The following is a 26,711-nucleotide window of genomic DNA, read 5'->3' as shown; positions in this document are numbered from 1 at the left end:
TAGAAAGGTAGAAGAAATCTTGAAACTAAGCTAAATAGTGCTGCTCCAAATGCATCATTATCTTTAGCTAGAGCTACCACTCAATTAAGTGTTTCTTTTTTTTTTTTTTTAAGTGAGGCAATTGGGGTCAAGTGACTTGCCCAGGGTCACACAGCTAGTAAGTGTTATGTGTCTGAGGCCGGATTTGAACTCAGGTACTCCTGACTCCAGAGCCAGTGCTCTATCCACTGCGCCACCTAGCTGCCCCTAATTAAGTGTTTCTTCTGTAGGAGTCTGAGTGAATTTTTACTCCTTGAGTTACCATAATAAGCTAACAGGGGAACTATGCTTTCTAGTCTGTCTCAGGTATATATATATATCCAGGTAGACAAGCTTTACTTTATTCTAGTATTGTGGTATAAAGGTGCTGACTCTTCTAACCTACTACTTATTATAAATAATACTCATGACTAATACATGGGTGTCTTCATATAGAGGGAATTATTTCAAAGTGGCTTTTGCCCTAGGAAAGAAAAGGAGACACTCATACGTATATTTACATGTGCATACATACACACATCTGCATGTGTTTGTGTGTTTCTCAGTGTAGGGGTTAGGGGAAGACCCTAACATTCTTGAATTTTGTGCTTCTCTTATTACAGCCTATCCAAACTCTTTAGGCAGCAAATGAAGGTGTCTAAATTCAGCTTGACATTTTGCCCTGGGCTCCTTGCTTTCTGATGAAGCTGATCATCTAATTATTCTTTGGCTCACTTTAAAGAAACCAAATGTAAGACCAAAGGAAAAAAAATCACCCCAGCTTTTTGATTCAAGTTTTTGGTGTTGATAGAGGCAACTTTCTCTCCATGGTGGGACATTATGTCTCAGTTTTACAAAAGGAAGAATGGGACGTGGGAGGTCACATGACTCGCTCAGAGTCAAGCATAGAGGAGATGAAAACTTGGGAGGTTGAGTTGGCCGCCCATGCTGAGCTCCGTGCCATACATTAGTATATACCCATGGCATCTGCTTTGTGTCTATCTGCATATTCTGTTGATTGAGACAGCAAATATTAGTGAGACTTGAAGAAGGTAGATTCTAAATAGTTGAGGCTTTCTGCATTAACCAGCCTGCTGCAATAAGATAAAATCTGACAGCCTTCTTTTCTTCCCTATTGCTCTGCCAAACCACAGCCAACTTATCCTGGTCCTGTGCATTGAAAGGACACACAGCCTTAACATAATTTTCCCCAAAAGCAGATTTCTTTTAACTCTTTGCACTGCCATATTTTCAAGAAATTAGCAGAGTGAAAAATATAGAGGCCTATTTTGGATATAAGAATTAAGAGAATGAAACTGTGTATGGAGGATATAAGTAGGGGGGGTGGTCTTAGAAGTATATATTTTTAAGTATGTGTAGAAAAGTTTGGAAGACAAAAGTAATGGTTGTGCTATTAACTAGCTATGTAACCTCATTCTAGTTAACTTATCTAGAGTCAACTTCTTTCTCCATAAAATGAAGAAACTGATTAGATTAACTAAAAGATCACTTCTACTTTTAGGAATTCTTCTGCCCTTATAGTATGAAGGGAGTCAACTGAACTTGTGGGTGAAGTGGCATTAGTTTAATATAATAAAATCCACTCTTTCTGACACATGCTGTCTCCATGTGTTGGCTACTCATTACTTCACTGAATCACTGTGTCCAAATGTGATGCACAGAAAGAAGCTGAAATTCTTGGACTTTTCCTGTTGTCTTAAGAAGCCATGATGGTGGCTAATTTATATCAGCTAGCTGAGGAATGAAAGTGAAGGGCTTCCTACTTCATTTAGTTTCTTTGTGGCAGTCTCCTTGGTTTGTGTCCTTTAGGGAGATAAGCATAGGTATCATCTATCCATCTGTCTGTCTGTCTATCTATCTATCTATCTATCATTTATCTATTCATTTATTTATTCATTCATTCATTTATAGAATGGACTTCCTAGAATATAAAATGAACTACATTTATAGTAGATAATAAAAGTTATGTTTTTATTTGTTTTCTTAAACTGGTTGTTTCATAAAACTGGAAAATAGCCCTTTTGAGGTTATTAATGCTGGAAATTAAGGTTCATGAAGAAATTACAAAGGTAGTACCAAAGTTAATGTTTGCATATGTACTTAGGGAAAGCATGTGCAACTCTTTAATCCTCTAAGTTTCTAACTAAAAGATCTTGAGCAAAGCTAATCTTGAGTATTTTTTTTGCTTAAGGTAAACCTTACAAAATTTGAGAGAAAAATATATATTAAAATAATAAATAAATGTCACATTATTGTTGAAACTTTCATCAGTTTTACCATGATGCTACTATTATTTGCTTTTTTGCAGTGGTTGATAATGCTGTCGGTAGTAAACATATTTAAATCATCCTCATTTCTACCTCAGTCAAGTTTTGATTTTGGGGTCACTTATCTTTCTTGCTTCTTGCTCTGTATTTTCTTCAACCAGTTATGTACACCTAGTTCTGTCACCTCAGTTAAGATCCTACCTCATCCTTTTTGGTTCTTGCTGCATATTATTTTTGGCTTTACTGTGTGTATTATATATGTAACTAAAATATAACAATGACGCAGTTACTGCTCTTTGAGCTAATGTTCTAAGAAAGCAAAATATAAAATCAACCACACACTATCCTTTTGGAAACAAATGTAGGTTGCATTATTTGAATTCGGCTTCAGTATTATTAGAATCATAATATTTAGAGTGGGAAGAGACCTTTGAGATTACTTTGTCTCTTCATTTTACAGATGTGGAGACTTGAATACAGAAAAGCAGTGATTTGCCCAAGGTCACACAGTTAATTAGTTGACAGAGCTAAGATAAAAATCAAAATTACCTGTTTCATAGCCCCCTGCTCTTTCTCCTACCAGAGGTCATAGCCTGGGATCTGTGAACTTTAAAAAATATATATTTTTTGATAACTGCATTTCAATATAATTGGTTTCCTTAGTAATCATTTGAATCTTATTTTATATGTTAAAATATTATGCAGAGAAGGGCCACCATGGGTTTCATCAGGCTGCCAAGAAAGTCGTTGTCACAAAAAAGATAGAGAACTTCTGTATTAGTTTTTGCATATCATGCTTACCTAATTTCAAGGATAACAGAGGAAAGAAAAAGAATTCTTTGTAATTAATCAGGCTAAAGGAAAATTTACTTTAGAGTGATGTTCTTAAGTCTTTAGAGTAGATTAAGCTATAATTCAGTTTTGCTAAGTTGACGTCTTTGCAGAGGACCTAGTTTTAATTAAAAGATATATGTTGGGTTAGAATCAGGAGAAAGGTATGAATTCAGAAAATAAATTTTTTTTTAAATCTATTCTTACTTTGATCTGTTTTACCTGTTGAAATAGCAAGGAATCCTCTTGCTCAACTCTGTTAGAGATAGAGCTCTAGAGTCATCTGATGCAAAGTCGACTTTGCTATGCTTGATTTATGGAGAATCAAGTTTTCTTTTAAAATCAATTTTTAAAAATTTAAGTTCAACTTTATCATAAAATAGTTTCATTCTCAGAAGTTTCATTAGTTTGAGGCATCACCAATACATTTTGCAAATCCTCAGTGAAGAAGCTCATTAGCCACATGGAACAGATACTTGAGTGAGCCATGTCACATTAACCACAGTACTAGTAACCAATCACAAAACAAACAAAACTATAAAACAAACAAAAGCAAAACTATAAAAATCTACATGTTGAGTATTAGGTTACTGAGAACCTTTTTTTTTTTTTTTTTTTTTGCGGGGCAATGGGGGTTAAGTGACTTGCCCAGGGTTACACAGCTAGTAAGTGTCAAGTGTCTGAGACCGGATTTGAACTCACGTCCTCCTGAATCCAGGGCCGGTGCTTTATCCACTGCGCCACCTAGCCACCCCCCATCTTTTATTTTTAAAAAACTCATTTCGGAAAGCATCTTTAACAAGATACATATGGAAATTCTGTAGCTAAACAGCAAAGTGACTGGGTTACCTTAATTCACTTTATTACCTTATTAATATATGGTTCTTGAGGGCTGTGGTAAGTGTAATATAGGCCTTGGAATATTTCTTATTAATACCCTCCTCCATAAGTCTTTCCCTTCAAGCCAATAAGTTAAACTGGTTTCCAAGAATTTGTTTATGTTCTTTTTATGAGGGTGAGAATATGTTAAGAAAGTAGTGGAATTTAGTGCATATCTACCCCTAACACCCTGCAAGATCTTTTGTTACAGATATCTCTCCAGAAAAGGAAATGTTGGGTTTTCATTTTCTTGTCAATGTGTCCCTCCCAACATTCATTTGGCTTTCAAGAGAAGGAGGCTTCTAACCAATCTAGTCTTTAGGTCTCATCTTTGTATTGGGGTAGTCACGAAGAAACATAATTTTTGTTTGATTTTTCTTAACGCACACCTTCCTGTACCTCAAGTCCCCCAAGAAGTGGGAGAGCTCCCAGAAAATTATGTAATGGCTTCTGCTGTTATTTTTGTTGTCAATTTCTTTTGGCCCCTACCTGTAGTTTCACTGATAGGAAACTCCTCCTACCAATGCAGATTGACACTTGCTCCTCAACTTAAAAATCTGAGCAAGCCTTCTGGAGCATTGAGACATCCAGTTTATAAAAGATATGGGGCTCAAACTTATGTCTTTCTGACTCCAGATCTAACTCTCTCTCACCATACCACACTGCTGCTGTTCTTAAATTCGTAGACTATAAGGATCCAGGAAAGAAGTTTCTCCAAGAACACCAGATAAATAGAACTACCATTTGTAAAACCACAATGCCAGTATGAGGAAATCAGATTGTAGACTATATCTTCACATATTTTTAGTTTTTATTATTTGGAGCCTACATTTCTAAGTGTAATGGAAAGAAATTGAGGAATGTTAGCATGTTTAACACCAGTTAGAAAAGTTAGAAGACTTGTTAATAACACTTTTTTTAAAGAATATTACTTTTTCTTGGAAATTTTTCAGAAATTTATTTTGCTATGTGTTCTTGATCTTTGCACTTATTTTTCATTTTTCTAGAGATAAATACTTTCTCTTTCCTTTCATAGGACTACTGAAATATACTTAGAATCATAAATTTATGGGCACATATCCATCCAAAGTTTCCTTTTCCTGGGGCTAAGAACTAAATTCTCAAATTTGTGTCATTTCCATCTTCTTGAATATATTTTTCCCATTCTTTCCCCCTTTTTGTTCATTATCTCAAGATATAAGTGAAAGTCTTGCCTAAACTAGAAAAGATCAACATTTAATACTGTAGATTAACTTAATGGCTTTCTGTAGATGGTTCATGGTTAAAATTGGAAAGAGGCTGACAAACTAATATACTGACCCCCCCTTCCCTGTTTTCTCATATTATCTCTCTGTACTGTACTGAAATAGGATATATTAAATAGATATTAAGACAAAAAAATGACTGGCAGTTGGGCATATTGATGCTGAGGGTAGTAGTCCTCTTTATCCCTTCTTTTTCATGAACTCCTTTCTCCCCCTACCCCTGAAAAAAGAAGAAAGCAAACCAGTTAAGATTTGTTCAGTGTTTTTCTCCCTCTCTTAGGCCATTCAAGTAGTTTCCATATTTAAAGATAAATATTGCATTTTTATTATGTATGGAAATACCTACATTCCTAAATAAATATGTATTCTATAGCCCAGGATTCCATTGCTCCTGAGATGCCCATACCAGATAGTTACTCTAAAAGACTAAATGCCTACTAAGTATGAAATTGTTCAAAGATGTTGTAGTTACTTCTATGTAGCTTGCCCACATGCTTCTCTAATGTATGACTGCTGTTTTTTGCTTTTGGAAAGAGGAAGCCTCCTTCATGGAAGAAAAGTTAAAGAAAAATACTCATTCTATTTCTAGGAAAGGTCTAGACCCTACGGCCTATAGGTCTTTAATTGTCAATGACACATTCCTTGCAAGGCCTTTTGATAAGTGTCCCCAAAAGATCCTCCCTGATGTCTTGCTGATAGACTGCTACATCAGAGAATGTGAGACTGTGGGCCACACTTCATTTGGAGAACCATGCATAATTTTGTTCATTTTTCTTGTAAGTGTTACAGCTAACCAAAAGTAGTAAGCTGATTTCAGGAAACAGAGAAGGAAAAGGCAGTGTAGAAAACATGATTTCTAGGAAAATAGAACTGGGAGTGGTCTCAGAAGCTGTCAAGTCCAACCCCTCATTTTATTGATTGGAGGGGATGTGGCACAAAACCTGAGGCACAGCAGTTTTGTGATTTGCCCAGTATCACACAGCTTGTAAGAAATGGAAGTGAGATTTGAAGCTAGGCTTTCCTGTCTCTTATGTACAGTTCTTTATCCACTTCTTCTAGATGTTCCTTTCTTAACTATCTCTATCTTTTGATCTCTTCCATAACCTGTAATTTTCATTTAATTTGGACACTAATGAATTTATTGATCAGTTCACTTAGTCAACATTTATTAAGTGCCTACTATATATGCCTAGTGCTTTACTAGATGCTGCGAATACAGATATAGAAGTGAGATAGCTCCTGGCCTCCGTGTACCTTGCATTCTAATAAGTTAATATAGTATGTTCACTGATATCCTCCTCATAGACACATCATCAAACAAATGCAAGATATATATGAAATAACTACATAGCAATTGAGGGGGTCATGGAAAAACTTGGCATATTAGGAAAGGACTCTTGAAAAGAGGATATACTTGAGCTAATCCTTAAAAGGAGACAATGATTAAGTTCCAAGAGATAAAGGGGATCATCTGAAGAGGGAAGGGAATGAGCATTTATTAAACACCTACAATTGCCCAGACGCTATACTAAGTGCTTTACAAATATTATTTCATTTTATACTCACAACATTTCTGTGATGTAGGTACTATTGTTAAGGAAACTGAGACAGACAGAAGGTTATGGCTTACCCAGAGTCACAACAGCTTATAATTATCTAAGGCAAGATTTGAACTCAAGTCTTTCTAACTCTGAACTGCAAACTCTGTCCATTTGTGCCACCTACCTAAAGGTGAGAGGGAGACCATTCCAGGCATTAGGCAAGGAGCTGAAACATCATGTATGGCTTATTTATTGACTGTTCAACAGGTATAGTTGAATTTTAGTTCTATGACCCTGAAATGTAACCTTCTCCCAGAACCTTATATAGCATATAGTTTTACATATCTCCATTGAAATGTAATATTGTATATAATACTTAGTAATTTGTTGGTGTTTGATCCCATGCCAGACCCTCCTTGTGCCAAGTATAAAGACCGTATCTTATCTAAATTTTGCAATTCCCTCACCCCTTAGCCACACATTTGTTGTTTAATAAATGATTTTGAATAATTGAATATGTACTTTTCATGTTAGTGTGGGGAATAGGTACAAAGTAAGGCAACATGTGATATAGTAGCCAGTTCAGAAGGCTTAACATTTATAGAGGTGCTGAGACATTTTGGTGTAGTGTAAGGACAGAAGAGTAGAATGTATCTTAAAGCTGGCTTTAAAGCCGCAGTAGCTACATTTAAGGTGTGATGCTTAGCATTATAGATTCAGAGAGCCATGTAGGCCTCCTCATTTGAGGCTCAGAGTGGTTCAGAGAGGCTGAGGGACTTAGCAGAGTCACACAGATCATCAGTACTACATTAAACATTTGAACCTAGAGCCGGTAAGAAGCTAAATCCAATACTTACTCACTCACTGCACCACAGCCAGCTCCTGAGCAGAAGGGAAAGGTACATTATCAAGACAAATAAGAAGGGAAGTGTTTGATAGTCAATGAAATATGCTGCTTTATTTAAATTTCTAATTATGGATAAAAAAGAGCAGTACCTCTTGTTTCAATATTTCCATTCCTGTGGGATGAATTGGTTCAAAATATGTTTGGCTCTTTATCCAACATCATTAAAAGTCTCTTCATGGAAGTATGGGGTTCAAAACAAAACAAAGCTTCCCTGCCAGATTCCCCCACAGAAATGTCTTTTTATTTTCATTCCCCCCCCACCAGTCCTTCTAAAACAGTGCTCCTTTTTCCTTCTTAGCCTCTTTTTGTTCAGAGATATATAAATGCTTTGTCTCTATTCCAAGAGCTAAGTCCCGAAGTTCTCTGAGTGCTTATACAAAAAAAGAATTGATAGGACAGACTTAATATTTAGCAAAGTGCTGTCCACAAGCGATAATTGTAATGATAATTATTTAGTGATGATGGTGTCTTGCTTAAAGTCAGAACATAGCGATCTTACTCATTTCCTAGGAGTCTGTGCTTCATAATTTCCTGCAGTTTTCCAGGTTTAAACCTGGTTTAAAAAAAAAAAGCAACATAGAAAGGACATCTTCAGAGTAATCCTAGCATTGAACCTGTATGCATGCATCTGGAGTGCTCTTTTGGATGAGTTACTAGGATTGCTCTTTTGGGAAGTTTAGTCACTCTTAGAGCCTATTGACCAATGATTGGGGGAGGGGAGAATCAGCAGGGCTGCAGATTTGAGTTAGTTGAAAAGCATGAAAAGTGTGACTACAGAATAATGATTCAGGTTTTCTTTTTCAATTCCATTCAACTAGCATTTACTAAATACTCTTGATATGCAACATCATTACAATAAGTATGTAGCCTCCAAAGATGCTGTTAGGTATGATAATACTCATTTGGTTGTAAAACCATAAAATTTAATAGATTACAAGGCCCTTAAAGACTATTTAATAACCTTTTCTTCATATCATCAAAGTAATAATGATAATACTTGGCATCACCTTTAAGATTTGTAAAGCTCTTGAAATATTATCTCATTTGATCCTAACTACAACCTTGTGGGAAGAAGGTACTTTTTTTTTTGGATCCCCATTTTACAATTGAGGAAACTAAGGCTAAGGTTAAGCGATTTGCCCAGATCATACAAAAAGTAAGTGCTTGAGGCAGGATTTAAATTCAAATCTTGAATCCAAGTCCTGCATTCAACACAGCATCTCCTACCTCCCTAGAGAAAGTGAGATTCACAGAAATGGCAGATTGGGTACTAAAATTCTGGTCTAAATTCTGTACTGTTGGACTCACAGTCCAGTATTCTTTCCATGACACAACAGTTCCTTTATTAATTACTTTTCTTTCTGTGCTTGTATTTTGGCACTGAAAGGATGGGATGTGGTAGGGAAAGAACAAAATAGTGGAAAGCACACTAATTCTGGAGCCCAAATTGCTTTCCTCATATCTCAAGTCTTACAGTACTGTGTGACTGTTGACCAGTCAGTGAATCTCTCTGAGCCTTAACTTCTTCATCACTTACATAAAAAGGTCGAATGACTTCTGAAGGTCCTTCTCTCTAGATCAATGAGTCTGTGGATTTTATTTAAAGTTTAAAAACAACACTGGTTTAGTAGGGTGCTTCCCGGTAGCAGTTTGCTGCCATATGGTTACTACAGCTTTTGCTAAAGACAATGACTATTTTAGTTAAATTTGCATAGATTGGGGAAGGTTGGGGTCTCTTTATGTGCCTAATCCTTTTTCATGACTTCTTTTCTTCCTCATACGGACTTGCCCTGTATTTCATTGCATGCAGTTTCATGAAAATTGTCACCTCCTAGGAAGGTCTTTGGTTATAACTGAGCATGGAGTGGAGTGTGCATGAGTCATTCAGGATCCTTAAACTCCTGTGAGGCTGTTTTTCTGGCAGCATTACAATGGAAGACTGATTCTTAAAGAGGAGTGGCTGCCTAGTCACCAGCTGCTTCACTCAGCTAGGAGCTGGCTCCCCGTTTGACACCCTCTGCTTCAAAAGCAGGGGACCATATGAGCCCCTTAGAAATAAACACATAACTTATTATTTCTGTTATCTGTGCAGCTAACAATTTTGACATTTCACAGAAAACATTTTTCATTGGTTATCTTCTTTCTGGCAGGTTTTAATTTTAATAAACTATCATTAGAAATAAGTCAAATGATCCTTACTGTCTTGGAGATGTGAATTAATGACAGCAATTTTCTTCCCACGGCCCTGTTGACTACTCCTGTTTTCTACCTTATGTACAACATGGGACCATAACTAATTATAACATCATCTTGTGTGTATGTAGGAAATAAAATAAAGGTTATTGTTGACATAAGCAAATATGCATTTATATCCCTTACAAAGAGTTCTCTTCACCAAGGAAATCACAGGTCCAACTCCTCCCCAAATCACTTAATAGCCTTATTCCCCCTACCATCCCCCCCAAAAAAAACCCAACAACAACATATACAGCTGAATCTTAATTAACAACTCTTCTAGGTATGAAGCTCCTTTTTATAAATTTAATATGGTTGGAAGCAAAGGGGTAGAAAAATTTGATTCTCTTCACTGCTGAGACCATTTAACTTAGTTTAACAAAAATGTATTCAGTGGAGACATTAGAAGAAGAAATCTTTGTGTTCAACCAGGTTTGGGTCTCCCAAGGTGGCCAGGATTCTGGGCCCATTGTAGAAAGGGCTGAATTTCCAGGGTTTATCCAACCCAATAAACTGGAATAGGGATGGCATCACCTGTGCTGTCTACTACCAAACAAAACATAATAACTAACATTGATAGAGTGCTTTAGGGTTTGCAAAGCACTTTACATGTCTTATCTCAATTGATCATCACAATAACACTGTGAAATAAGTGGTGCTATAATTGGCATTTTATAGATGAGGAAACTGAGGCAAATACTTTAAGTGACTTACCCAGGGTCACACAGTAAATGAGGCAGGACAGTATTCTAACTCAGAATATCTTGAAAGAAATGTTGTGAGCTGAGTGGGCTGGGGAGCTGTAGTCCATCTTTCCTTATAGGAAACCATGTAGAGAGTGCCTGTACCTATTGGTGAAGGTAGTACACAGCACTAGGAAAGAAGGATATCCATGTATTGGAATGAATTCTTCTGCTAAGTATTTCTTACTGTGTTAAGAAAGTTTGGAAATGAAGTGTACCATTGATATACTCTTCATTAATAAAGATGTCACCAGGGTGTGTTTGAGAACCAAGTATCAGTGACTTTTTAATTACCCTTAGTATGATTTATTTCTCATTGGCTTGGCTTAAGTAATCAAGCATCGCCTATCTTGACTTCTCTTGATGTCAAAATGGAGCTTTCCAAAGATATTTTCTCCTGACTGTTGGATGCTTTGTTTTCAACTACCTTGGATAATCAGACTCCTCAATTCTTTATTCCTCCCCCAGAAAAGAGATATCATTACTTCATCGTGGAGCACTTCCTGAACTAGCCAGTATCACATGTAGCATGCTGGGTTGTGGTTCCTCTCTGGGAGACGTTTGATATTCTTAATAGGATGACTTAAAGGAAGAAAATGGAAATTGTGCCTTTCTTGTCCCATTAGTACTGAAACTTGGTGCAAGGTCTGCTTCCCATCAAGCTCAGTGAACTGTTTTTCTTCTGTCTGGACTGTTCTTGCCTCCTTAAGTCAGGAAGAGAGCTTAAATACTAGTGCATTTGACACTGAGCTGTAATGCAGTTGGTATCACAGCTGAAGCTATTAAAAAGAATATCTGAAAGCTGTTAGAAGAAATATTATTGTTTCAGATAGGCATATAATATTATATAGTTAATGTCAAAATCCGGGTGTGGTTTGGGGTATTTTTTTATTTTTTTTTTACTTTTCAAGTCAAAGCTCTGGCCCAGTAGACACTTAAGAAATCCCTGCCCCCACCCTGCTTTTGGAGGGCTCTGAGGCTCTTATAAAGCGTTAGAGATGCTTATCACACACCAGCCCCAGTTAATGCAGATGGCTGACATCTGTTGCTTCAAGTCATGGTTACTGTATGTTGCTTTCTCTCTTCCTGCTACCCACTTTTTTTGATTTGGCTTCAGATTATGAGTAGCTGTGCTTTTAGCTGTCCCTAGAGATGGGAGGAGAGGGGAAAGGGACGAACCCAAACCATTATACTGGAGGCTTTAATGACCAGCAGTTTGGAGGGTTGTTGTTTTTTAAACAATTGTTTTATATTGGATTGGGATTGTCCCTTTGTATGTCACCCTGGGGTATTTTTTTATAAAACAAAGTAATTCTGTACTTTTAAGTCAATAGTTTTATCTTAGCCAGTCCTTCCTTCCGTTTTTCCATGTGGACTGTCCCCATTGGGTTTCCAATTACTAGTCATATTATACCTAGAAGGGCAGAGCCTAAAGGTAGCCAGCTGAAGCACTGTTGTGTAAAGCTGCCTGGATTCTGGCTCTTTCATGCTGCCGGAAGGGAGCCTGGAGGACTGGAGGAGGAGGAACAAGGAAGGAGGAGCAAAGGAAGGGCCCAGGAACAATGGCTTTAATGTTGGAGTGGGGGTGGGGTAGAACAGGATTACCAAGCCTAAAATGTGTGTGTGTGTGTGTGTGTGTGTGTGTGTGTGTGTATGTATGTATATATATATATATATATATATATATATATATATATATATATATATATATATTTTTTTTTTCCCTCCCCCTGCTGCCTGTAACTGACAGGACACCAAAAGCATGAAATGACAACAGCTGTGAAAGTACCCAAGTTGATGGACTTGCCCAACAGTTGTTCCCATAAGACATGGGTATTTATTTATATTCTCAACTTAGATCTGAAAAGGAAGATGTGGCAAAGGATGGGGGAAGGGTGGTGGGACATAAAAAGGAGGGAATGCCGATCCATTTTTTTTTCCTCTTTGAAAAGTAATGCTTCATATTTCCCACCAATTTAATCCAAGTAGGGATAAGCCCAGTCCAGATAAGTAGATGATAGGAATATACAATGTTTTAAAAGAATTATCAGGATCACAGATTTAGAACTGGAAGGGGCCTTGGATTTCAACTAGTCCAGCCCCCCGGTGCTTAGCACAGTGCCTGGCACATAGTATACACTTAATAAGTGCTTTTTTGACTTGACTTGTTGTCCCCCTCATTTCACAAATAAAGAAACCAAGGCACATAGAGAGAGAGGAAGAGAGAAGGAGGGAAGGAGAGGGGGGGGCGGAGATGAGAACAAACGAACATGGATATATGTAAGGAAATACCAATAGGACTTTATTTGTCTCAGTTCTGCTAAATTTGCAGCCTTAACTTCAGGGATGAAAGCATGCCTGAAATTAAGGCTGCATATTTAGCTGTAGGTGCATATAATAGATACAGAATACATGGAAGGTAGTCTCAGAAGGGAGGGCACTAGCAGATGGAGGGAAGGGGAAAGGAATCCTCTACAAGGTGGGTTTTGAGCTGTCTTGAAGTGAAACTATTAGAAAGAGGTGAGGAATGGGAGCATTCCAAGCATGGGAGACAGCCAGGGCTTTCTCTGTGAAGTTCTTTATATCCCTAGAGCACACATTTAGTACACATTCACTAACTGCCCTCTTGCCTTCCCAACTGGCTAAATGGCCCTGGAACTTGTTTTCATGACAAACTCTCTGAACGTTCAAGTGTGGTCATTCAAGATGAAGAAAAAATAAATAACTTTTTGGGCAGATTAATACAGCTTTTCCCTGTAAAATATCATTATCAGATCAGAGGCTAGTACATTTCTTCCATATGATTTTCTTACCTAACCAGATAATCTTCACTTTTTATATTAATTTTCTTTGATTTGTCAGCAACATTCAAAATCTTACCTGTGAATTGAGATAGGTAGTACTATGGACTATGACTATTAACTTACCAGCTTATACCTTTGATAGCACTACATGAATTTGTTATTTGGATGCTGGAATACTCAGAAGCCTAAATTCTTCTTTTGTATACAAAGTACCAGGTCATATTTTTTTTCAGGCAAAAAAATAACATTACAAATTGAATTATTAATCATATGAGATTGAAAGTAGTATGTAGTATCTTATAAAATATCAGTTTCTCCATTTGTAAGCTCATATGCTGAGTAATATCCTGGTTGATGTTCGATAAAACAACTAGGGAGGAAAAGATGGTAAAAATATCTCCAGATACTAATTTGTACTTCCTCCAAATGAGCCATACAGTTATCTAACATTAGAATAATTTTCCAAATTTCATGGCAAGCCTGTGGTTTTGAAATTATATTTCATCGACACAACCAGTAAGAAAAACCTTTTTTGTCCTTGCATTAGTTTGTTCTCTGTAAGCATCAAACATATATATGTTCATATATATGATATATATATATATATGATTCCTTCAAAAGCTGTAGGACAGTGATACTTTCCAGACATCATGATATTTCATGGGAACTTGCCACCTTTGCATATGTAAAAATAGCCTGTTCTTAGTCTGCTTAAATATCAGGAGACTTTTTTACTGGCATCTGACAGGTTAGAAATGGGCAAGTGTCCCCCCAAAAAGGAACTAATTTCGTGATAGTTGTAAAAATCTTCAGAGGACGTCATGTTAAGAAATCACTCAGAAAAAAAGAAAATTTGCCATTTTCGTGATTTTCCAATTCTTTTACCTACTGTAATCTTCTAATATAGTCTCCAAAACTCCAAAACTACCAAAAATACACATAGCTTTGATCATTACATTTTCCTCATTTAAAAAAATCTTAACAGTAAACACTGTTTCAGAGATAGGATTATCCTCAAATCTCATTGAGAGACATGCAATCAAGATGTAATAGAGGAGTTCTTAATTTAAGCAGGTATATAGATGATAGAGTTTTTTCACAATTTAAGATGATAGTTTTCCTTTCTGAGTCCTCATACCATACCATGTATATGAATTAGTGTCATCCTGACCTATTCCAAAGACTTTACCTTTTTACCTTGTATAGAGATGACCTTTTGTCTCTCATACTGAATATTACTTTCTTTCTCAATCTTCTCCTTTTCCTTTTCTTTGAGAGAGAATTGTAATCTCTATCATTAGATGGCTGTGAGGCATCTAGACCTTTTGTCCTGTGTATGTGTTGTTGTATTCTATTGTGTTATTTATCTTCTGTTTTGACTCAGTATTATGTATAGTGAATGCTTTCTAGACCCCTGAACTCTACTGGTTTCAGACCCTTTTTGAGTGGTGGGTGCATTAGCAGGCCTTCAAACTTTTTATTGAGGCGGGGTGCACTGCTGGCTTTTCTTCTGTCTGTCTGTCTCCCTCACACACACACACACACACACACACACACACACACACACACACACACACACACACACCCCTTATGCATGTGCATACATGCATACACAAAGCATAAGACGACCATTGCTGTCTGGTCTACAACTGTGAGGCACGTATAGCTATTCCCTTCTCTTCTCCTCTTGTAACCCCACTGTGGTAGCAATATACTGTAACTTCAGGAACCTGTCTTGAAATACAGATGATTTGCTCCCATACCTTTAGAGCTCTTTGTTCCTTCTCCTTCATTGTTGGATTGATTATTCTTCTGTTTTAACAGAATGCCAGCTATTCTTTATTATTTCTGCCATTCTCTTGGTTTTTATTCCATTTTCTCCTCTCCACTTTTCTTAGTTCTCATCTCTTGTTTACTGTTACTTCTCCCCCCATAGTCTTTTCCTACAAGTCACCTGAGTTTTTTTCTTTCTCTTCCTAGATCCAAATAATCAGAGTATTGTAGATCAGTAAGTCATTGATTTAGAGTTGTAAGGGTCCTTGGAGGTCATCTAGTCTAAGCTACCTCTTTTATAGGTGAGGAAACTGAGAGCTAGAGAGGTTGTATAACAATAGCAGAGTCAGGATCTGAACCTTTGTTCCCTGAATCCAAATGGAGTGCTTTTCCCATTATTGTGCTGTTGCCATGAGACAAAGCATAATGCCTTCCTTGGTTTCTTTATTGTTATTGGTTAGGTTCCTTTGTGAAAGAATCTTCTGGAGCTACTACTTTACCACTGAATAGTTTGGATTATTTTGGTTTTCTTTTGTTTTCTAAATATTTATGTACCTTTACCTGTTCTGCTATAAAATGAGATAGGATGCAGTATATAGAGTGCTGGGCCTGGAGTCAGGAAAACTCATCTTCCTGAGTTCAAATCCAGTCTCAGACACTTAATAGCTGTGTGACCCTGGGCAAGTCACTTAACTGCATTTGCTTAATATTTCTCATCTGTAAAATGAGCTAGAGAAGGAAATGGCAAATCATTCCAATATCTTTGCCAAGAAAATCCCAAATGGAGTCACAAATAGTTGGACATGACTGAAATGACTGAATGACAACAAAGTTTCTTTCAGAGACTTCCTATTACTTTATGATTTTTCTAAGAATATAGGATAATTGCTTATTATTGGGATAGAAAATGGATCAGAACTGAACTGAGATTATTTTATGAGAAATTTTATGAGAAATCATAGGCATTGCACAAAATTACTTATATGCAAGGGGAAAACAAAAGAGATTCCACAGAATGTGGTTGTTTCTTTCAAAAAGGTCTAGCACTCAGTATTGTTTTGTTAGTGCAACCTTCTTCTAAGGGGGAGGAGGGTGATGTTAAGGATTCTGGTGGTTTTCAAGATTGGAAAGTTAAAGTGCAGAAATAGTGATTTGTTCCTGATAACACATAAAGTCCAGATTAGAACCCACATCTCAAGGATCCCCTCCCAGCATTCCCTACTTATGATTGTGCTACTTAAAAAGTTCCCATGGGCTATCTGATAATGCTAGAAGTAGTGTCCTTCACATACCACACTGAGAGCTAGAACCATGTGTAATTTTAAAATAAATAAATTTATCTTTGGAGAAACTGTTAAAATTCTCCCATGCAGATTATTCTTTAATAATTGACCATTCTTGTGTTATCAAGTGGCACTAGGAATGTTTTCATAGTTTTTAGGTTGGAATGAGAAGTATGATTTCTTTGCCGTCTGCATACTTAGAAAAGCCTTTAGCACATCAGTTGGTAGGTGAATATAAGCAAAGAGAATAGTCATTTAAAATAACTATGTTGTCAGATCCTCCAAAATACAAAATCTATATATGCTCAAATTTCTCTTGTCAAAAATAAAACTGATAGTGGGAACATACAGAATTTTCCACCTTGCTTCAAGCAGTTTATGAACATTGGTGCCTGTTATGTGGTAAGACTTAGTACTTCCTGTCAGACATTGAACAGACCCCTTGTGTTTGAAACTTTGTAAGGTAGGGAACCATAACTGTTATTAACCCCACCCCAATGTATAGATAAGTAAACTGAAATTCAGACAAGTTGGTTTATCCAAGGCCATATAGATAGCAACAGAACTAAGACTTGAACCCAGATCTTTTGTCTCTAAATCTAGTGTCCTTTCTAACATACTGTGTTGCTTCTCTTTATACTAACCCCTCATTTGACATTTTATCATGTACTGATTTGTGCTGTTTTCTAAGGTTTAACATTTTCGCCATCCTGAATTATTCTTAGTGTTGATTTCTGGAACCATCCTGATGTTCTGGTCTTTGAGCTCTGCTCTCTCTCTTTGAAAGCTTGCCCTATGGGCTTGCTTCAACCCCTTCAATATTGCTCAAGAAATAGCTCTACATTTAAAATTAAATACAAAAAAATTGTTATTAGTTAATTGTAGTTCTCTGTCTTCTGAGGATAACGATCCACTTGGAGGAAACAGAAATTATCTTTTACCAGTCTTTAACCATAAAGCTCATCATTGTACAGCATGGTGGCCTGCTGCTTAGCATAGAACCCCTGCCTCTTTTACTCTAATTAAAATCAAAGATAACCCTAGTTAAGCTGGGGGCTGTTACTGTGTGGACATTTATTCTGGTTCTCATTTATTTCAGTATTTAAAGAATCTGTAATTTCATATGCGTGTGCTCATTTCACAGGAGCAGATTTTTACCCCTCTAGAACTTAGATGATGTCTAAGTTCTAGATCTCTGTCTAATCTCTGGGTCTAAGATGATGAAAAGATGAGAGTCTGTGAAGTTATTGAAGGTGATCCTCAGACAATATTTATCTCCTCTCATTTGGGATATGCTGAAATTCTTTCCATCTTGGTACAGGGGCCTGCTGTTGCATTTGATACATAACCTTTGAGATCCTAGGGCCATTTCTATACTCATATGAGACACTTTAGTAGAGATCTGGTTATAATACTAAAAGTGACCAGTTAAAGGATATGTAGCTCCTTCACTTTTTATCATTTTACAGTTTGACTTTTCTGACATCTGACATCATTTCCTTTGAAGATTATTTTTAAAGGGTCTAAACCTTTAACCTGTTGAACTTTTAAAATAAGTTTTTTAACCTAACAGAACAATTTCTTTAGGTTTTGATATATGGTAAATTGAAAAGACACCCCCCCAACACACACACACACACACACACACACACACACACACACACACACACCCCTTCCTACAAGGGATTGAGAATGTTTTTTATCTATTTTAGCTGATTGCAGTTACCAACAGACAGTTCCATAGAGTATTTTTTGGATGAGTGGAACAAACTACGCAGTGTCTTCAGTTACAGTACAATATAAAACATTTATGAAATGCTTACTGTGTGCCAGGAATTGTGCTAAGGGCTGGAGATACAAATAAAGACAGACAGTTCCCTTCCTTAGTTAACAACGAATCATAAATCTGACCAGTGAGGCCTGAGGGTGGGTATCTTTCTTTGCAGGCTGTTTTGCAATTGTGTTGTCTTTTGAGATGCGAGTTTTATTTGGGTAAAACATGTTTTAACATTGTTTAGTAGACGTGCCTGGCCAGGGTGGGTGTAGGCATATGGGTGTGTATGTTGGGATGGAGTGGGGAGAGGGGGAATATGTGTTGTATTTTCATAGGGTAGATAAAGGAGAACCTTCCATAGGAAGCTGAATCATATTTTGGCTTGGCCTCTCTGAATGACTCTTTTTTTAGAGCTATTCTTTTCACTTGTGTAGTCGGTGAAGAATAAAAAAGAGTAAATTGAGTAATTTCCTAATTGAATAAATTGTGTCATTCCATATGGGATTCAGAGTTCACCAAAGGTTATTTCTGAACAACCATTTTTCTCATTTAGTCAGGATCTCCATCCTTCTGGCTTTAATGTTTTTTTCAATGACTCAAGCTTTACATAAGGTTGAATTAAGCCCCACTTAGTGATTATTTTTCTTATTTTAATAGGTTAGTGAGACATTAGAGAAGCAGCTAGGTGGCACAGTTAGATAAAGTTCTGGTCTTGGCGTCAGGAAGACCTAAATTCAAATCAAGCCTCAGAACTAACATGGTTGGAAAAAGTGTTTTGGAGGGCTTGATATGAGTATTAAAAGTGTGTAGGTTTTTGGATATGGAATGGAGGAAGAGAGAGTAATATCAAGGCATGAAGGTGGGATGAAGGAAATCATACCATTTTAGCTCTACAAGGGTTCTTTGAGGCCAGTTAGCCAACTGTCTTATTTTATAAATGGGGCATAAAGTGACTTGCAAGATGTCAGAGAGCTAGATAAGAGGCAGAACAAGGATGAGAATCCAAAATGAGCATCACTTTTTTTTGTTGCGCTAATGAAGAGATCAGCTTGATTAGCATAGCAGGAATATACTGGGGACTAATATTGAATAGAGAAGATGATTCTACATTGTGGAGGACTTTTTACTTATCCCATTATTCATTTGTATGCCCCACAAGGGGGTAGGCTCCTTTAGGGCAGAAGCTGTTTTAAATTTCTCTCTGAACACCCCTAGCACATAGAACTTTGCTCATGCTTAACAAACCCCTCCATCTGGAGTCCTGTCCTTCTACACCTTTGTTTTGTTAAGTTATTTCACTCATGTTCCACTCTTTATGACCCCCGTTGGGGTTTTCTGGGCAAAGATATTGCGGTGATTTGCCATTTCCTTTTCCAGCTTATTTTACAAATGAGAAAACAAGCAAACAAAGTTAAGTGACTTACCTAAGGTCACACAGCAAGTAAGTGTCTGAGGCCAGATTTGAACTCAAATAATGAGTCTTCCTGACTCGAGGCCTGGTACTCTATCCACTGTGCCACCTAACTGCCCCTTTTGTACCTTCATGTACCAAAATCTTAGTTTGTCTTACAAGAAGTTAGTGTTACTTCTTCCATGAACCTTTTTTCCTTAATACTCAGCCAGAAATGCTATCTTACTCTAAATTTTCATATCACTATTTTTGTACCACTTGAATTCCATTCGTTACGAATAGTCAATCTTATAAGATAATTATTTATGTATATATCCCATGTTCCTCACCAAATTATTATAATCTTCTTGAAGAATAGTCATCTCATACATCTTTGCATTCATGTATTGTCCAGTCTGTTATCAGGTACATAACAGATGTTCCATATTTATGAATCTATTCAGCTAATATTCTCCTAGTTCATACGAACATGCTTTGACCACCCTGCCACGTGAGGCAACAAATTCCAATAGTAAATGATGTAGATATTAATATATGTTTGTTCATGTAGTTATTGTCTTTGTTTTAGTAAATGACTTATTTTCATTTTTATAGAGATGGTATGGAAGAGGGAGTGCCTTACTTGCTTGGTTACTATTCCCCTTTTCCCATATCCTTGCCAAAACATTCTTTGTCCATCCTGTTTGCTTTAGTTATTTATAAAAAACTTTGTCCATGGTGCCGACCAGGTTAACTGCTTCATCTACACTCCCTGCTGCTTCAGTCCTGTTGAGACCCATTGCTGGAGGTATCAAGGAAAAATAACTCTAAGAAGAAAAAGCATAGTTTCAGTATACTACTTGCTCTGGATTGATATTCTTTTCTAATTAGTAATAACAAGACCTAGCTTTTAAAACTATTTTTGCATTTTGTGATGCTCTTTTATGATTTTCCCCTGTCTGTTATTCTCTCAGCTGTGGATACTTAGCATATCAGTCATTCATTAAAAACTATGCCGACATACAAGAAAAACCTATTAAGATATTTTCAGGGGGCAGCTAGGTGGCACAGTGGATAAAGCACCGGCCCTGGATTCAGGAGGACCTGAGTTCAAATCCGATATCAAACACTTAACACTTACTAGCTGTGTGACCCTAGCCAAGTCACTTAACCCTCATGGGCCTGCAAAAAAAGCCAACAAAAAACAAAAACAGGATATTTTCAGAGGGACAAGTTTTACTATACTTAACTCTCTCCAATGAACACACAGTTACTCAATGGATGGTCCAACCCAATTAAAATTTAGATGTTTTCTGTTGTTTATTGTTCCTCAAAGAGCCTTATAAATCAACAGAGTGAAAATCTACATAATGGAATCAGAATAAACTTTCACAAGATCACAGAATTTCTGATTTGAAACAGCCCTCAAAGGTCATTTAGCCTTTCTTTGAAGGCCTCTAGTGAGAAGGATTACCTCTTGAGTAGTCCCATTTCTCCCTTGCATAGCAGTTAAAAGCCTTCTGCTTGGTTTAGGTGCCTCAAGTCTTTCCACTTAACTGTCAGATTGATCTTCAGAAAGCACAGGTCTGACCATGTTATCCCTCACTTCAGTAAACTTCAATGGTCCCTTTTCAGTTCCCAGCAAATTTTTGCCTCATATTTTACTGGGGGAAAAAATGAAACCATTTGTCTGGAGCTCCCTTTTCCTCCGTCCTCCCCATCTCATATCAATCAGATGCCTTCTGCTGCTGTCTATCTGATCAAGCCATTCCATTCCATCCCTTCTCTAGCAGAATGCCCCCTGTATCATCCCTACTGTCTCACTTTCAATCTCTCCATTTCTATTGCCCACTTGCCTACTGTGTACACAAATGCCCATGTCTTTCTCATCCTCCAAAAATCCTCACTTAATCCCTCCATCCCCACTGTTGTCTTATCTCTTCTGACCTTTAGGGCTAACTCCTTGAGAAGGCAGTCTACAAAAGATGCTTCCACTTCCTTTCGTTTTATTCTCTTTTTCACTCCCATCTGGCTTCTAGCCTCCTCATTCCACCAAAACGTCTTTCTTCAAAGTTACCAGTGATCTCTTCATTGCCAGCTTCATTCATCTTTTCTTGCTTGGCCCTCATTCTCCTTGACCTCTCTGTAGATATTGACTGTAAAAAAATTACATGATAACTATCATGTACTTTAAAAAGAAATAGTAAGTTGTACATAATAGATTTATAGTTTTTATGTGCATTCATCCTTTTAAAATTATATTACATTATGGAAATGCTTGTTTTATTTCATAAATTTAAAAGAAAATAATGGGGCAATGAGGGTTAAGTGATTTGCCCAGAGTCACACAGCTAGTAAAGTGTCAAGTGTCTGGGGCCGAATTTGAACTCAGGTCCTCCTGAATCCAGAGCCGGTGCTTTATCCACTGTGCCACTGTGCCCCAGTAAATAAAAATTTTTTAAATTCCACGTGTCCAAAACTGAACTCATTATCTTTCCTCAAAAACTCCTCCTGCCTACCAAACTTTTCTGTCACTTGAAGTCAAGGGAACCAGCATCCTTCCAGTCCCCCAGTTGGCAATATAGGTGTCATCTTTAATTCCTTACTAGCTCACTCCCTATATCCAAAATGTTGCCAAGGCCTGTCGCTTTCACTTTTGCAGTACATCTAGAATATTACCCTTTTCTTCTGACAGCACCACCAGCCTTTTGCAGACCCTCATATCATTACAATTCAGTGACACTCACCTCCTTTCTGTTCCACACACAAGACACTCTATCTCATCAGTGAAGGCAGTCTTTCCCTCCTTATCTGCCACCTGGCTTCCCTGGCTTTCTTCATGGCCTAACTAGAATTCCGCTTCTCAGTCTTCCTCCATTCTGGCCCCTTCCCTCTGTGGATTATCTTCAATTTACTCTGGATAGATCTTGTTTGTATATAACTGATTACATGTTAGCCTGTGAGCTCCTTGAGAGCAATGCCTGTTTGGTTTTGTTTGTTTTTGTTTTTGTTTTTGTTTTTGTTTTTGTTTTTGTTTTTGTTTTATATCCTCAGCATTTAAACAGGGCCTGACACTTATACTAGGTCAATGAATAAATGTTTGTTGACTGGCTGGTGACTAATTGCCAGAAAGTCACTGTGTGGGAATTTTCCAAGTCTTAGGCTTACTGAAAGATATTGATGGTTTTGTACAGTATAAAAAGAAAGAAGAGGAATTAGAAAATTAAATGGGGAGGAGGGAAAAGGACTGGGACAGGGACAGAGAGAAAGAGAAGGAGAGTATATACTTATATGTGTATATGTATATGTATTCATGTATGTATGTATATAAAAGGGGCTTCAGGAAACTATCAAAGCTGTTGAAAACAGCTTTACTTGAAGGCCTGTTGTGTGAAAAAGAGATTACTTTTTTAACTCCAGAGGACAGAACCAGGAGTTAAAGTTGTTAAAGTGTTAAAGTTGTGAAGAGATAAATTTAGGCTTGATGTTAGGAAAAACTTAGAAATAATCTGAGCTGTCCCCAAAGTGTAATGGGGTGGTTCTAAGGGGTTGTAGTTTCTCCTTTATTAGAGGTCCTCAAGGAGAAGCTGGATGACTCCTTATAAGGTATGTCATAGTGGAAGTTCCTTCCAGATATGGGATGGAGTAATTGGTTGCTGAGCTCTCTTTTAATTCTCAAAAAAACACCAATAAATTAATCTCACCTTTCCCCCCAAAGAACCCCGCCCCCCAAAAAGAGCCCTTTAAAATCTCTTGCTCTTGGCTTTGTTTTTGGATGTGGATCCATTCTCAGAATAATGTTTTCAAATGAATAAAATACATAGGATTGTAAGGAAATTATATTGAAATACAGTTATAATTTTTTTTAAATTTACACTAAAAAAAAAAAAAACACAAAAAAAAGGGCAGCTAGGTGGCACAGTGGATAGAGCACCCGTCCTGGATTCAGAAGGACCTGAGTTCAAATGCGGCCTCAGACACTTAACACTTACTAGCTGTGTGACCCTGGGCAAGTCGCTTAACCCCAATTGCCTCAAAAAAAAAATTTTTTTTTACAGACCTCTGTTAAGAACCATTCCTCTAGAATCTGGTTAATTTTACTCCCAAAAGTTATATAACTATGTATGAGTCATAGCGTCATAGAATCTCAGATCCGGAAAAGACCTTAGCATCCAACCCAGACATGGACAAGAATTCACTCTATAATATCCCTGGCAAGTGGTGAGTCCTACTAATTGGAAATCTTCCAACAGAAAAGGAACTCACCATCTACAAACATCTGTAATTCTGTGAATCAGAACAAATTTTCATTAAAAGTCTTATCAGATTTTGGGGCAGCTAGGTGGGGCAGTGGATTAGAGTCCTGGAGTCAGGAGGACCTGAGTTCAAATATGTCCTCAGATACTTACCAGCTGTGTGACCCTGGGCAAGTCACTTAACCCCAATTGCTTGCTTAAAATAAAAAATCTATCAGATTCTTATCTCATAGCTTGGTGCATTGGTTCACAAACTCAGTGCTGGAATCTAAGTCAGAAAGAACTGAGTTTAGATCCTCTTTCCAACGCTTAATAGTGTTGTGATAATGAGAACATAACTTACCCATTCCGATCCTCCATTTCCTCATCTGTAGAATGAGGATAAAAATATCTTCTGGTACTTACTTAACAGTGTTGAGAATCCCTGGGGGCGGTGAACAATAGACTACATAAATCCCTATCCTTGCCATTTTTTGCAATCTTTTTTTTGGTTTGTTTGTTTTTTGTTTTTTGTGGGGCAATGGGGGTTAAGTGACTTGCCCAGGGTCACACAGCTGGTAAGTGTCAAGTGTCTGAGGCTGGATTTGAACTCAGGTCCTCCAGAATCCAGGGCCGGTGCTTATCCACTGCTCCACCTAGCCGCTCCCCATTTTTTTCAATCTTAATAATATTCTATTTTTACAGTTACATGGAAAGATAGTTTTCAACATTTGTTTTTATGGGATTTTGAGTTCCAAATTTTTCTCCCTCCCCCCTTCCCCAAGACAGCAACCAATCTGATATATATGCATATGTACAATCATGTTAAACATATTTCCTTATTAGTCATATTGTGAAAGAAGAATCATAACAAAAGTATCCCTTCCATTTTCAAAGGAACTTTGTAATAGTAATGTTCTTGGGTAGATGGAGATAGTTACATAAGAAAATACTGTACCCTTCTCAAAGTTGGAGTTTTTAGAACATGTCTTAATCCTCCCCCACCCTTATTTGCATATTGAAGGATCTCCTTCCCCTTGAATTTGTTGATTGTCATGGAATCCTAGAATATTTTAACTTGAAAGGGCTTAGAAATCATTCAGATCAGCCCCCTCCTTTTTCAGAAGAGTACCCCAAGTCCCAGAGGAGTTAAGTAGACTTGTCCAAGGTCACACATGTCTAACCGTAGACCTACTGTAGAATAGAGGTCTCATTTCCCAACCCACTGCTTTTGTACTATACTATATTCCATAAGTTCAGTTTCTGAAATTAAAGGATAAAGCGATTATTTTTATTTTGTAAGCTCATCAGGCAGCTATTGTCACACATTCTCTGTTTTTTTCTTTATTTTCTCCAACAGAGGAATAAAATGGAACAGCCTTAGATTGTCTCTAAACACTTCCTTCTTGTGGGATTCTGTTTCACTATTTGACATAAACACTAGGTGGCAACCTAATTCAGGTTCTGAGACTGACTAAGGTACCCAGTGTATAGATTTCATATATGAGCCCAAAAGGGCCAGGCCCATCAGATGACCTAGATGAGATTCTAAACAAGTTAAACAAGGCATTATATCTTTTAAATGAGCAATTAAATGAAAATTTGGTTTTGTAAGTTTTTACCTGAGCCACCAGAAGTTGATACTGTATTTTCTGTATTTCAATCTGTAGCAAACCAGATGTGTTTAAGCATTTTCTCAACTAATTTTACATCATTCTTTAACTATATTTGGTGATACCATTTGAAACTGAGAACAAGGGTGACTATTTCCAGCCAATAGTCATACCCAGGAATGGAGATGAGGAGAAAAGGAAGGGAAGGAGAGGAGGGAGAGACATTGCAGCATAGACCCTGGATAATTAAGATTAAATAAGTATGGGGCAGCTAGGTGGCGCAGTGGATAGAGCACCAGCCCTGGAGTCAGGAGGACCTGAGTTCAAATTTGGCCTCAGACACTTAACACTTACTAACTGTGTGACCCTGGGCAAGTCACTTAACCCCAATTGCCTCACTTAAAAAAAAAAAAGATTAAATAAGTACAATCTCTCCCTCACCCCCCCCCCAAAAAAAACCAACCAAACAAACAAAAAACCACCCTGAAATATCTTACTCTTAGCTTTGGGTTTTGAATGTGAAATGATTGGTTGGGATGTTTCAAAATCTTAACCAAATAACTACTTAGCCATTCCAGATGTTTTCAGTAAAGTTCTGGAATTGTCACATCAGCAGCAAATGGATAGAACTGCTAAATCCTATCCTCTGGGATCATATGCAGAGAAGAAATCAAAGCAGACTTTCCTACCAGCTTGGCAGTGGGATACAATCAAAAGAGATCTGCACTTCTCCAGTCTGCATGCATTTGGTTTCATAGCTAGTAGCTTGCTGCCTGGCTCTGCCACCTACTATAGCCAGGTGATCTTCAAATCACTTAACTTCTCTGATACAAATACTATTCCTATTTTAGAGATGAAAAGTATTACTTGTGTTATATGGATGTTGTGATACTCAAATGAGAGAATATACACAAAGTACTTCGTAGACCGTAAAACAATGTGCGCTATTGGTGACAGTGTATACAGCATGACTTCTTCCCTGGTTATCCATGTCTAGCATATTTAGAAAATAGAGAAAAGTAGATTTCTTAGATTATAGTACAGCCAGTAGAGCATCTGTTATGTAAAGCTGACAGTTTTTGAACAACTGCACTGCCTATATTAAAAAAAAATACTCAGGATTGATAATCCC

At 37.3% G+C, this 26,711-nt stretch overlaps 1 protein-coding gene across 2 annotated transcripts in view; it reads left to right on the top strand.

Annotated features, from left to right (window-relative positions):
• Positions 1-26,711, top strand: part of AKAP13 (A-kinase anchoring protein 13) — a 393,887-nt gene that overhangs the window by 240,501 nt on the left and 126,675 nt on the right. The window lies entirely within an intron of this gene.

This window comes from Dromiciops gliroides, chromosome 2 (assembly GCF_019393635.1).
Source record: "Dromiciops gliroides isolate mDroGli1 chromosome 2, mDroGli1.pri, whole genome shotgun sequence".
In the NCBI taxonomy this organism is placed as follows: domain Eukaryota; kingdom Metazoa; phylum Chordata; class Mammalia; order Microbiotheria; family Microbiotheriidae; genus Dromiciops; species Dromiciops gliroides.
Note: the sequence above shows the minus strand (reverse complement) of the source record. Positions and strands in the feature narration are given on the sequence as shown.